Below are 13,870 nucleotides of genomic sequence, written 5' to 3' on the forward strand. Positions count from 1 at the left end.
TCATCTTTGCAGAAGAGTCATGCAGAAGGTCAAATACACCACAACGCCAGGAACAAGACAAACACACACACACACACACACACACACACACACACACACACACAAACGGACATTCTATTTTTGTGATTAACAATTTCTTTTTTTAAACAAACAAAACATACAATTCGCAACATGAGCATATATCCCCCCCTTTCATCATCACCACCCACCCAGACAAGAATCAAGAAAAGATGACACAGTAACTACAGCATTCAAGACCATTCAACAAAATAGTAACAAAATAGACAAAAACCATAAATCAAATAAACATATGACAACACCATAAGCCCATCATACACGTCTCTCCCCAGCACAAAGCTTCTTAGGAGCCCTCCAGAAAGCTCAGGTACTTTCCCCATTTTCTAGTATACACATCCAATCTGGCAAACTGTTTATATGACATGTTATCAAATGCTGCCATCCTAGCCATCTCACAAGCCCACTCCTGGATTGATGGCACCCCTTCATTCTTTCATCCTCTTAAAATAATCTGTCTGGCTATCATCAAACTAGTCTGGACCCAGCTTCTTATGTGCTTATCCATCCCACTTAGGATTGACCCATCTCCCAGAAGAAATAATCTTGGGCTGAATGGAACCTGGGTCCCTGCAATCCAACATACGTTATCATATATCCAGGTCCAAAATTCCTGGACCTTATCACGGGACCATAGGACATGAAGTAATTGGCCATCCTCTGTCTTACACTTCCAACAATTTGGTGTGTCTTTCAGACCAATTCTAAACAATCTGGAGGGAGTCCAATAGAAGCGATGCATAATCTTGAGCAAAATGAGGTGCACCCTCACATCCCGTGACATATTTTTTAAAGTGCTCATATTATGCTCATTTTCAGGTTCATAATTGTATTTAGAGGTTGTACCAGAATAGGTTTATGTGGTTTAATTTTCAGAAAACACTACATCTTTGTTGTACTGCACATTGCTGCAGCTCCTCTTTTCACCCTGTGTTGAGCTCTCTGTTTTAGCTACAGAGTGAGGCATCGCACTTCTGTTCCATCTTTGTTGGGAGTCACACATGCGCAGTATCTAGGTAAGTACTGCTAGCTAGTCAGTTGCAGAGTATGAGGGCGTGCCATGCTAGCAGCTAGGCAAGCATTATAACGTGTTACAAAGTTATGCACGTTCGTCACGGAAGTAAAGGCTGGACTACAATAGAGCTGTTTGAAGCAGTTTGTGAACAGTGTTTTCTCTGGAAGATGGTAAGTCCCTTGGGGCTTTTTCACTTTGTAAACCTATAACATGCACAAAATATAACACAATAAAGGAAAGGGGAAAAGCCAAAAAGCATAATATGAGCACTTTAATATTCCTACAGATTCTGTCCCACTCCTCATCATCCAGTGTAATACTCAGATCCCTTTCCCATGTCTTTTTGAGGGCTGTCCAGGCTCCATCCCCCAGGTTCTGCATAAGCATAGTATAATACCCAGAAGTCTCATGACTTTTTCCATATTTCACCTTATCTAAACATTCTAGTGCCTTCGAGGCTGAAGAACAGGATCCAAAAATCCCCACTAACAGAGGGGACAAAGTTGCAATCTAAAAAATGAGACCTTGGGATTCCAAGTTGATGTACCACTTCCTCAAAGGATTTCAATATGCCACCGAGATACCGATCCCCCAGTGTGACAATTTCTTTTTCCAACCAATCCCTCCAAAAAAAGGGGAGATCTACCAATACATAACTTTGGATTTCGACAAACACTTGATGAAGTATTTAGATATGGATCCAGTTCAAACAGCCAGGCCACTTAAGTGACAGATTATCGGATGTGTTTTTGCCGCACCATACAGTTTAACAGACAGGCTTTGTAAAGGCTATAATGGGGCAAGAACAGATTGCTCAATACAATACCAGAGTGGGGCTCTCTCAGGAGGAAGTGACCAGTGGGCCAGATGCCTTAAGTTCAAAGTATAGTAATAATACATACATACTTACATACAACATATTTGGTAGACCCAAACCTCCTCTATCAATCGGTCTTTGTACATTTATTAAAATGTAACTGTTTTTTTTGTTCCATTACATATAAAGGTCTTTGTTATCCTGTCAAACCATTTAAAATATGACAGGGGAACCTCCAGAGAAAGAGATTAGATAAGGTAATTGAGCTTGGGAACACAATCCATTTTTATAACTTTTATGTAGTGACTGTTGAATGCTATTACATCCTATGACCAGTAGGGGGATCCATTGTATTGGTTATAAGGAGTTTACCGAGAGTGGGGAGCGGCAGTAGACCGTAGAGGAAATACCCCATGTAGGTCATGTTGTAACATTACCAAAGTGTTGCCTGCAATAAAACTAGCTCGACGGAAACTGAAGTGTCTGCATTATTAATGGATATCTGAAGATATCACACATGGCGACAAGGATAAAATCCTGTGGCAAGAAAATGTCGGTCGTGCTGTTTAATGAGTGAAGTGAAGCTATTGCTAACAGTCGAAGGAGTGACAACGTGCTGCTAGCAAGAATGGCTGCTACAGTGGGTGTGGTGGCGCCGTTTGATGCAAGGTCACAGTCATGGGAGGAATACTGTGAAATTCTGGACCATTTTTTCATGGCGAACGACATTGAGGATGAAGACAAGAAACGAGCTGTGCAGAGTAGGGATCCAGACCTACGCACTAATGAGGAATCTGCTCAGTCCAGATAAACCAGGAGATCGCTCGCACATTGAACTGGTGAGGCTGTGGAAAAATTATTTTCACCCTAAGTCAAGTGAGATAATGCAACGGTGGAAATTCAACTGTAACTTTGGTGATTCGTTGATGATGATGCTGCGAGACCATCTGATTTGCGGGATAAATGACGACAGAATACAGCGGAGACTGCTGTCGGAGGACGGATTGACTTTTTAAGAGAGCGCTCAAGTTTGCACAAGCCATGGAAGCAGCTAACAGGGATATTGTGGACTTGCATGGCATGCAAGAACATAGCAAGTGGAACCGAACCATGGGTTCAGTGAACAAGGTGTGTGACGCCCGCGCAAAACCACAGCCAGGCGCGAGGAAATGCTACAGATGTGGCGGTGACAGCCACTTGGCTAAAGACTGCAGGTTTGCTAATGAGAAGTGTCATAACTGTTGGAAGATGGGGCACATAAAAAGAGCTGGCAGAACCAAAATAGGGCAAAAAGAAAAGACCATATAAGGTAAAGGTGGACAGAGTAAGTTCGGCAAGAGAGCTAATTTCATATAAAGTGAAGGGGATGATAGTGAAACTGAGGAGGTTTTGACTGTGTATCACATGAAGGCTAGTAACATGACCATGTACAGCATAGATGAAGAGATAGCCATTCCCAAAGAAGAGCCTATTCAAAAAGAGCTCAAAGTAAATGGACAAAATGTAACAAATATGAAACTGTGTTTAAGGATGAGCTAGCTTCACAGCAAAAATACATTCGATTCAATTCAATTTTATTTATAGTATCAAATCATAACAAGAGTTATCTCAAGACACTTTACAGATAGAGTAGGTCTAGATCACACACACTAATTCACAAAGACCCAACAATTCCAGTAATTCCCCCAAGAGCAAGCATTTAGTGTGACAGTGGCGAGGAGAAACTTCCTATTAGGGAGAAACCTTGGGTGGTGAGGAAAACTTCCTTTTAGGGAGAAACCTCGGACAGACCCAGGCTCTTGATAGGTGGTGTCTGACGGTGCCGGTTGGGGGTGTGATGAACAGTGGCAATTATACTATAAAGGTAATGGAACTATGACTAGAAATAGTTGTTGTAGTAGTTCATGGCATAGCAGGGCACTGCAGGGCGTTACAGGGTGTAGCAGGGCATAGCAGGACGTAGCAGGGCACTGCAGGGCATAGAGGACGTAGTGGGGCATAGCAGGGCACGGACCAGGGCCATGGCAACAGCTGCAGCCTGTGACGCAACACCCTGCTTCAATAAGCCAAGATCAGTACCTATTGCCATGAAAAAGAAAGTGGATCAGGAGTTGGAGAGGCTCTTACAGGAGAAAATTATAGAGCCAGTGAAGTTTTCAGAATGGGCGGCACCCATTGTACCAGTCCTCAAACCAGGCTCCAACACAAGAATTTGTGGGGACTATAAACTTACAGTAAACAAAGTGTCACCCATTGAACAGTACCCCATACCAAGAATGGAGGACATGATAGCCTGTTTAACTTGGGTAGAGAAATACACCAAGTTAGACATGAGCCATGCCTATCAACAGATTGTCTTGGATGAAGAGTTGAGAAAGTATGTCATTGTGAACACACATAAGGGGCTTTTCACATACACAAGGCTACCTTTTGGAGTTAGTTCCAGCCCAGCCATCTTTCAGCGTACCATGGAGGGTGTACTGCAGGGAATCGAAAATGTGGCAGTATACCTTGATGACATCATTTTCACGGGAGAGAATGACAAAGATCACCTTCAGACATTGGACCAAGTGCTGCAACGAGTGGAGAATGCTGGATTATGCTTGAAAAGAAGCAAGTGCCAGTTTATGAAGAAGGAAGTGACATTCTTAGGTCATTGGGTGGACAAGACAGGGCTGCATCCACTGCCAGCGAAGATGAAAGCTGTGAAGGAGGCGCCAACACCCACCTCAGTGACTGAACTCAAAGCTTATTTGGGATTGTTGAATTTTTACAAGTTCCTACCAAATTTGTCCACATTACTGGCACCTCTGCATAAACTGCTGAGAAAGGATGTACCGTGGTATTGGGAAACAGAACAAGTCAAGGCTTTTGAACAGTCAAAAGAACTTTTGCAATCCAGCAGTGTAACCTCGGTTACAGTACACTATGATGAAAAAAACAAACTGATTCTGTCATGTGCGTGATGATGCATCTCCATACGGGGTGGGATCGGTGCTTGCTCACCGTATGGCAGATGGAGAGGAGAAACCCATAGGGTTTGCATCAAGAACACTGACCGCTGCAGAAAAGAACTATTCCCAGCTAGATAAAGAGGGATTAGCTGTCATTTCTGGAGTACAGTATTTTCACAAGTACTTGTATGGAAGGAGATTCGTGATTTACACAGATCACAAACCATTGATAAGCTTATTCCATGAGATGAAAGCCGTACCACAGATGGCGTCACAGAGGATAATGAGATGGGCGGTACTACTAAGAGCATATGAGTACGTAATCCTTTACAGAGCGGGTAAAGACAATGGTAACGCAGATGCACTTAGCCGTATCCCGCTGCCAGAGACACCCGGAAGTCCACCATCAGAAGAATGGGTATTAGTGTTGGACCAGGAGCAGAGTCCACTAACCAACTCAGACCAGATGCAGAAATGGAAAACTAAAGATCCAATACTGTCAAGGGTATGTGAGTATGTACAAAGAGGTTGGCCAAACAATCTAGACAGAGACTTCATACCCTATAAACAGAGACAACAGGAGCTGAGTGTGCAGGATGGATGTGTGTTTTGGGGAGCCCGCATTGTGATACCAGAGATTGGACGAGTCCTCACGATGGAACAGCTGCATCAGTCACACCCAGGGATGATCCGCATGAAAGGCCTGGCAAGGAGTTACATGTGGTGGCCTCAAATGGACACAGACATTGAGAACAAGGTCAAAGCATGCACCACATGCCAAAAAAACAGAAAGGCACCTCCATGTGCACCGCTCCACCCATGGGAGTGGCCTGAGAAACCTTGGAGACTATGCAGGTCCTTTTATGGGTAAAATGTTTTTAGTGATTGTGGATGCACATTCAAAGTGGCTAGATGTGTACCCGTACCACCCCTCATCTAACGGCTTGGCCGAAAGAGCTGTACAAACTTTCAAAGACCTCATGAAAAAGAGTACAGGTGATACACTGGACACAAAGCTATACAGAGCGTTATTCTCCAGGAAAGAACATATGACGTGAGAGGACGCTGGCGCTGTTTATTCGCCGCTTCTCCGTCTGCTATTGCCTCTTGTGTTCCTGCTTGTTTGTATTCGCTGTACCCCTACCTCTGGACAGCCTCTCTACCTCTGGACAGCTTCTCAGCTGGTTCCCGAAGCCGCTTGGGCTCCTCGACCGGACTGTCGCCTCGTCGGTTAGCCGCTAGCTGGCTGCCCTCGTTCACCCAACGCGTGGCGGCTAATGCTAGCTGCTACAGCGGCTAACCTGATTGCCTACCTCCTTCTCACAGGCAACCTCCAGCAGATGCGAGCCGTGACCGAGACTGGACTTTCAGCTCCTCCTGTCATGCCGTGGATCATTTTGGCACTCACATCATCATCCACCTCTGTGCCCCTAGTCCATGGCTAACTGCTATCACGGAGCTCTCAGTCACTCCGCTCGGCATCATGCTCAAATATTCAACTCTGCAACTGGTCAATATCTCCAACTACTCCATTCCATCCTGCATCCCAGTCATCAAACAGCTCGGACTTCGACTCGACCCGTTATATACACAGAAGCTCTCACCGCAAGTTTGTTTACTTCACCACAGACAATCCATTCCATCCATCTGGTCACCTGCACGCTCTGTCGCACCTCTCCCACGTCATCAGAATGCTTCCCCCACTGGATCACATAGGGCCGAACGCACCGTCTGGCTGCACAGAAAACCCGGACTGGACTACAGTGCTATCCGCACTTCACATACACCTATTCTCCAATCATTTGCAAATCCACTCACTGTCCCCCCTCAACTGCAACACCCCCCCTCCCCACCGACCACACTCACTGCTAACCGGGACAACCTCAGATTTCTCCAGCCTGCCCCCATCCCACCACCCTCTCACCATGCCAACTTTGCCCTCCACAACACCCGATCGCTCAACAATAAAGCCCCTGCCCTCCATGAAGTAATCCTCGACAACACTCTGGACTTCCTTCTGCTCACCGAAACCTGGCAACAACCCAACGACTTCTTCTCCCTCAACCAAGCATCCCCCCCTGGCTACAACTACATCTGCAAACCCCACCCCTCCCGCCGTGGTGGTGGCCTCGCCGTTATTTTCAGTCAGAACTTCCAGATCACAGAACTCACCCTCCCCTCAGTATCATCATTTGAATGTCTCGCCTTCAAAGCTCTTTCCTCCATGACAGTCATCCTCATTTACCGGCCACCTAAACCAAATCCCTCCTTCCTCTCTGATTTTACTGAACTCCTCACGCTAGCCTCATCTCTCTATCCACGTCTGCTGCTACTCGGTGACTTAAACATCCACATGGACTCCCCCACCTGCAAGCTGTCATCAGAATTCACCATCTTACTAGACAACTTCACTCTCACCCAACATGTCACATTCCCCACCCATGAAAAAGGACACATCCTCGACCTGGTCTGCTCCACAAACCAACTGGTGCCTGACCTCCATCCATGCCTCTTTCCCCTCTCTGATCACAAACTCATACGGTTCACCATCCCTTCTCCAACCCCACTCCCCCGCCTCCTCAGAAAAATCACCTTCCGCAATCTTAAATCTATCGATCCCCACCATCTCTCTGACCTGCTCTCCATCACTCTCCACCTGGACTCAACCCTCACCTCACCTGATGATCTCACAAACCACCTGAATTCCACCTTGTCTACCTTCCTCAACACTCTGGCCCCCCTCAAAACAGAAAACGTCACTTTTAACACCTCTTCACTCTGGTACACACCTGCACTCCGGAAAATGAAACTGGCCGCCAACTTGAACGTCTGACAAAAAAATCTGCTCTCACAGTCCACCATGAAGCCTATAAACTCCACCTCACTGCCTACAAAGACGACCTCAATGCTGCCAAATCTGCCTACCTCTCCACCATCCTCACCAACCCCTGTCAAAACCCCAGAACCCTCTTCTCCACAATGAACAACCTCATCAAGCCTCAGACCAACATCCTCCCTATCTCTACTCCGGATCTCTGTAACTCAAACCGTACACCTTACATTTAAAATCCATATATCCACGTGTTCCCTGGATCCAACTGAATCACGTGATATAGGCCACGCCCATTTCCGCCTAGACTTTTATGCGTGAAAAATCGCGATTTATCAAAAACCTACTTTTTCGAACTCCTCCTAGACCGTGCGACCGATCTGCACGAAACTTGGACCGTAGCATCTTCAGACCGACCTGACAAAAAGTTAATAAAAAGATTTTTTATAGGATAAAAATTGCGCATATTACGCACAAACAAATTTGTGTAACTAACTATGAAAACACCAACTTTGCCATATCTCAGCCAAAATGAAGGCTATCAACGCCAAACTTTAGATTCTTGTTTGCCATGACCCTCTGGAGGTCCCCCATGCGTTTTACGAAAATTGGTCACTAGGGGGCGCTCCAAGTACAAAAAGTTTATATCTCATGAACGGCTAATTAGATTTTTACAAAATTTGATGGGTACCATCTAGAGACACTCCTGAGGCCATGTCTAGAGTGGGGTACTGAGGGGTCAAAGTGGGCGTGGCCAATGGGACCCAAGTCTAGATTCACCACTTACACTAATGTGAACAACTTTAAATTTACAGGGTAGATAAAGAATGGGTAATGGACCACACCTACCAAAAAGTACACATGTGGACCACTAGGTGGCGCTATAATGGTTTTTTGCCTTTAACTCCCACATTACACATCACACATTAGAAAACCATATATTCACGTGTTCCTTGAATCAAGCTGAATCACATGATATAGGCCACGCCAATTTTTGCTTAAAATCTTTTTCGCAAAATCGTGCAATGCGCAAAACCAACTTTTTCGAACTCGTCCTAGGCCGTGCGACGGATCAGCTCGAAACCTGGTAGGTAGCATCTCCAGATGGACCTGACCAAAAGTTACTCAAGGAATTTTGCTACGTTAAAGTATGCGCATTTGACGACCAAACAAATTTAAATAGCTAGCTACCACACACGTATCATATCATATCTCGGCCAAATTAAAAGTTATCAGCAAGGAACTTGGGATGCTTGTTCAACATGCCACTATGATGCTCTGTACCAAATTTGGCGAAGATCGGCCTTTAGGGGGCGCTATAAGCAACGTTTATTTGTTTTGGCCAATGACTCAATGCATTTAAATGGGAAATTTGCATATGCAATATCTCTGCCACGGTAAAAGCAATCACCACGAAACTTGTGGTGCTCGTTCGGCATGCGGCTCTGAGGCGCTGTACCAAATTTGGCGAAGATCGGCCATTAGGGGGCGCTATAATCAACGTAGACCAGTTTTGGCCCTTTTACTCAATTGTAATGGGATATTTGCAATGGAAATATACCACAGACCTTGCAGCTCACACTTCTCAATATTTACTGATGTTTGCCTCCTACCGTTAGGTTTTGGTTTTCATTTTTGCGTGCTCCTTTGGTTTTTTACAATAAACAAACTTCTTAACCCACCTGACAAAGTTTCTACAACCTTCACAGTGGACAAATGCAACTCTTTTCTCTCACTTTTTAAATCCAAAATCAACACCATTCAAAGGCGGCGATACCGTGCAATTAAACATTGCAGTTGGTGCTAAGTGGAGCACCTGTCATAGCGTGATTGGTTACGTCGGTGGCATTGATGCTTAATTTCCCACGAAGCACCCACGGAGGAAAACATAAATCGGCGCCTATGACAAATGACATTTGCAACAACTTGACCACCTCCCCTGCTCCTTCAACCACCACGCCTGCCTCCCCCCTCCACCCTCTCGGTCACTCTCTCATTTTTCTCTGCTGTCTCCCGCGGTCAGAGGGGTTAAGAAGTTTGTTTATTGTAGAGAATTCTTAAAGGTGGTCCGTATACGTGTGGAGGTGAACTGTTGACCGCTACGTTTGCAACGGCGACGTACCGCAGACGTCGCTGCTCGCGCCTCTCGATATTTAGCGACGTTTGCCTCCCCGCCCCCTGGCTTCGGGTTCCGCTTTCGCACGCTCCCCCGGGCGTCGGGGGCGACTGCCGTGGGTGGCTTGGGCCCCGTCATAACTGCTTGCAGTTCTAGTTTTTCATTATTCTTCCCCGCCTAAAACTCCGACTACAGCCTAAACCGTACACGGTGGGGGGTTGGCATTTTCAGTAATGGTCCCAAACTCTGCAAGGACCTCAGGCTCAAAAATAGACTCACTTCCACCACTAGGTGGCGCTATAGCAGAAAAAACGCGTTTGGCCCTATAACTCCCACACCGTACACCTTACATTCAAAAACCATACATCCCCGCGTTCCCTGGATCCAACTGAGTCACGTGATATAGGCCACGCCTATTTCCGCCTAAACTTTAATGCGTGAAAAATCGTGATTTATCAAAAACCTACTTTTTCGAACTCCTCCTAGACCGTGCGACCGATCGGCACGAAATTTGGCATGTAGCATCTCCAGATGGGCCGGACAAAAAGTTAATACTAGAACTGCAAGCAGTTATGACGGGGCCCAAGCCACCCACGCCAGTCGCCCCCGACGCCCGGGGGAGCGCGCGAAAGCGGAACCCGAAGCCGGGCGGAGGGGAGGCGAACGTCGCTAAACGTCGAGAGGCGCGAGCCACGACGTCTGCGGTGCGTCGCCGTCGCAAAAGTAGCGGTCGACTGTTCACCTCCACGCGTGTACGGACCGCCTTTAAGAATTCTCTACAACAAACAAACTTCTTAACCCCCCTGACCGCGGGACACAGCTGAGAGAAATGAGAGAGTGACCGAGAGGGTGGAGGCAGGTGTGGTGGTTGAAGGAGCGGGGGAGGTGGTCAAGTTGTTGTAAACGACGTCACAGGCGCCGATTTATGTTTTCCTCCGTGGGTGCTTCGTGGGAAATTAAGCATCGATGCCACCGACGTAACCGATCACGCTACGACGGACGCTCCACTTAGCACCAACTGCAATGTTTAATTGCACGGTATCGCCGCCTACGAATGGTGTAGATTTTGGATTGAAAAAGTGAGAGAAAAGAGTTGCATTTGTCCACTGTGAAGGTTGTAGAAACTTTGTCAGGTGGGTTAAGATGTTTGTTTTATTGTAAAAAACCAAAGGAGCACGCAAAAGTAAAAACCAAAACCTAACGGTAAGAGGCAAACGTCAGTAAATATTGAGAAGTGTGAGCTGCAAGGTCTGTGGTACATTTCCATTGCAAATATCCCATTACAATTGAGTAAAAGGGCCAAAACATGTATACGTTGATTATAGCGCCCCCTAATGGCCGATCTTCGCCAAATTTGGTAATGAGCCTCGGAGCCGCATGCCGAACGAGCACCACAAGTTTCGTGTTGATTGCATGTACTGTGGCAGAGATATTGCAATTGCAAATTCCCCATTCAAATGCATTGAGTTATTGGCCAACACAAATAAAGGTTGCTTATAGCGCCCCCTGAAGGCCGATCTTCGCCAAATTTGGTACAGAGCATCAGAGTGGCATCTTGAACAATGCCCTGAAGTTTCTTGCTGATAACATTTAATTTGGCCGAGATATGATATGATACGTGTGCGGTAGCTAGCTATGCAAATTTGTTTGGTCGTCAAATGCGCATACTTTAACATAGCAAAATTCCTTGGGTAACTTTTGGTCAGGTCCATCTGGAGATGCTACCTACCAGGTTTCGAGCTGATCCGTCGCACGGCCTAGGACGAGTTCGTAAAAGTTGGTTTTGCACATTGCGCGATTTTGCGAAAAAGATTTTAAGCAAAAATGGGCGTGGCCTATATCATGTGATTCAGCTTGATTCAAGGAACAAGTGGATGTATGGTTTTCTAATGTGCGATGTGTAATGTGGGAGATAAAGGCAAAAAAACATTATAGCGCCACCTAGTGGTCCACATGTGTAATTTTTGGTAGGTGTGGTCCATGACCCATTGTCTATCTACCCTGTAAATTTAAAGTTGTTCACATTAGTGTAAGTGGTGAATCTAGACTTGGGTCCCATAGGCCACGCCCACTTTGACCCCTCAGTACCCCACTCTAGACATGGCGTCAGAAGTGTCCCTAGGTGGTGCCCATCAAATTTTGTAAAAATCGGATGAGCCGTTCATGAGATATAAACTTTTTGTACTTGTAGCGCCCCCTAGTGACCAATCTTCGTAAAACGCGTGGGGCACCTCCAAAGGGTCATGTCAAACAAGAATCTAAAGTTTGGCGTTGATAGCCTTTATTTTGGCTGAGATATGGCAAAGTTGGTGTTTTCATAGTTAGCTACACAAATTTGTTCGTCCGTAATATGCGCAATTTTTGTCCTATAAAAATTCTTTTTATTAACTTTTTGTCAGGTCGGTCTGGAGATGCTACGGTCCAAGTTTCGTGCAGATCGGTCGCACGGTCTAGGAGGAGTTCGAAAAAGTAGGTTTTTGATAAATTGCGATTTTTCACGCATAAAAGTCTAGGCGGAAATGGGCGTGGCCTATATCACGTGATTCAGTTGGATCCAGGGAACGCGTGGATGTATGAGTTTTGAATGTAGGGTGTACGGTGTGGGAGTTATAGGGAGTTATAGAGCCAAAATGCGTTTTTTCTGCTATAGCGCCACCTAGTGGTGGAAGTGGGTCAATTTTTGCGCCTGAGGTCCTTGCGGAGTTTCGGACCAGTCCTGAAAACGGCAACCCCCCACCATGTACGGTTTAGGCTGTAGTCGGAGTTTTAGGCGGAGAAGAATAATAATGAAGAGGAAAAATCAGTAGAAAAACAATAGGGTTCTACAGCCCTGCTGTATGAACGGCATAGCTTTGCTATTGCCCGTTCTTACAGACTCGGGCTTGGACCCCTAAAAAAGAATTTTGATAGGATAAAAATTGCGCATATTACGCACAAACAAATTTGTGTAGCTAACTATGAAAACACCAACTTTGCCATGGCTCGGCCAAAATAAATGCCATCAATGCCAAACTTTAGATTCTTGTTTAGCATGACCCTCTGAAGGTCAATCACCCGTTTTACAAAAAGTGGCCACTAGGGGGCGCTACAAGTACAAAAAGTTTCTCATGAAGATCATCTCATGAACCGCTAATCTGATTTTTACAAAATTTGATGGGTACCATCTAGAGCCACTCCTGAGGCCAACCCTAGAGTGGGGTACCGAGGGGTCAAAGTGGGCATGGCCTATGGGACCCACGTCTACATTTACTACTTACACTAATGTGAACAACTATAAATTTACAGGGTAGATAGACAATGGGTCATGGACCACACCTACCAAAAATTACACATGTGGACCACTAGGTGGCGCTTTAATGGTTTTTTGCCTTTAACTCCCACATTACACATCGCACATAAAAAATACTTCCACGTGTTCCTTGAATCAAGCTGAATCACATCATATAGGCCACGCCCATTTTCGCTTACATTTTTTTCCGCAATATCGCACAATGCGCAAAACCAACTTTTTCGAACTCGTCCTAGGCCGTATGACGGATCAGCACGAAACCTGGTAGGTAGCATCTCCAGATGGACATGACCAAAAGTTACCCAAGGAATTTTACTACGTTACAGTTTGCACATTTGACGACCACATTTTCCTAGCTAGCTACCACACACGTATCATATCATATCTCGGCCAAATTAAATGTTATCAGCAAATAAATTGAGATCGTTGTTCATCATCCCACTACGATGCTCTCTACCAAATTTGGCAAAGATCGGCCTTTAGGGGGCGCTATAAGCAACGTTTATTTGTTTTGGCCAATAACAATGCATTTAAATGGGGAATTTGCAATTGCAATATCTCTGCCACAGTAAATGCAATCAACACGAAACTTGTAGTGCTCATTCGGCATGCCGCTCTGAGGCTCTGTACCAAATTTGGCGAAGATCGGCCATTAGGGTGCGCTATAATTAATGTAGACGAGTTTTGGCCCTTTTACTCAATGTTAATGGGATATTTGCAATGGAAATGTACCACAGACCTTGCAGCTCACACTTCTCAATATTTACTGAGGTT

At 45.6% G+C, this 13,870-nt stretch overlaps 1 protein-coding gene across 1 annotated transcript in view; it reads left to right on the forward strand.

Moving 5' to 3' along the window:
• LOC116057569 (UPF0606 protein KIAA1549L-like) overlaps nt 1–13,870 on the forward strand; it is a 131,676-nt gene that overhangs the window by 88,694 nt on the left and 29,112 nt on the right. The gene's annotated exons all lie outside the window — the stretch shown is intronic.

This window comes from Sander lucioperca, chromosome 7, assembly GCF_008315115.2.
Source record: "Sander lucioperca isolate FBNREF2018 chromosome 7, SLUC_FBN_1.2, whole genome shotgun sequence".
NCBI lineage: Eukaryota > Metazoa > Chordata > Actinopteri > Perciformes > Percidae > Sander > Sander lucioperca.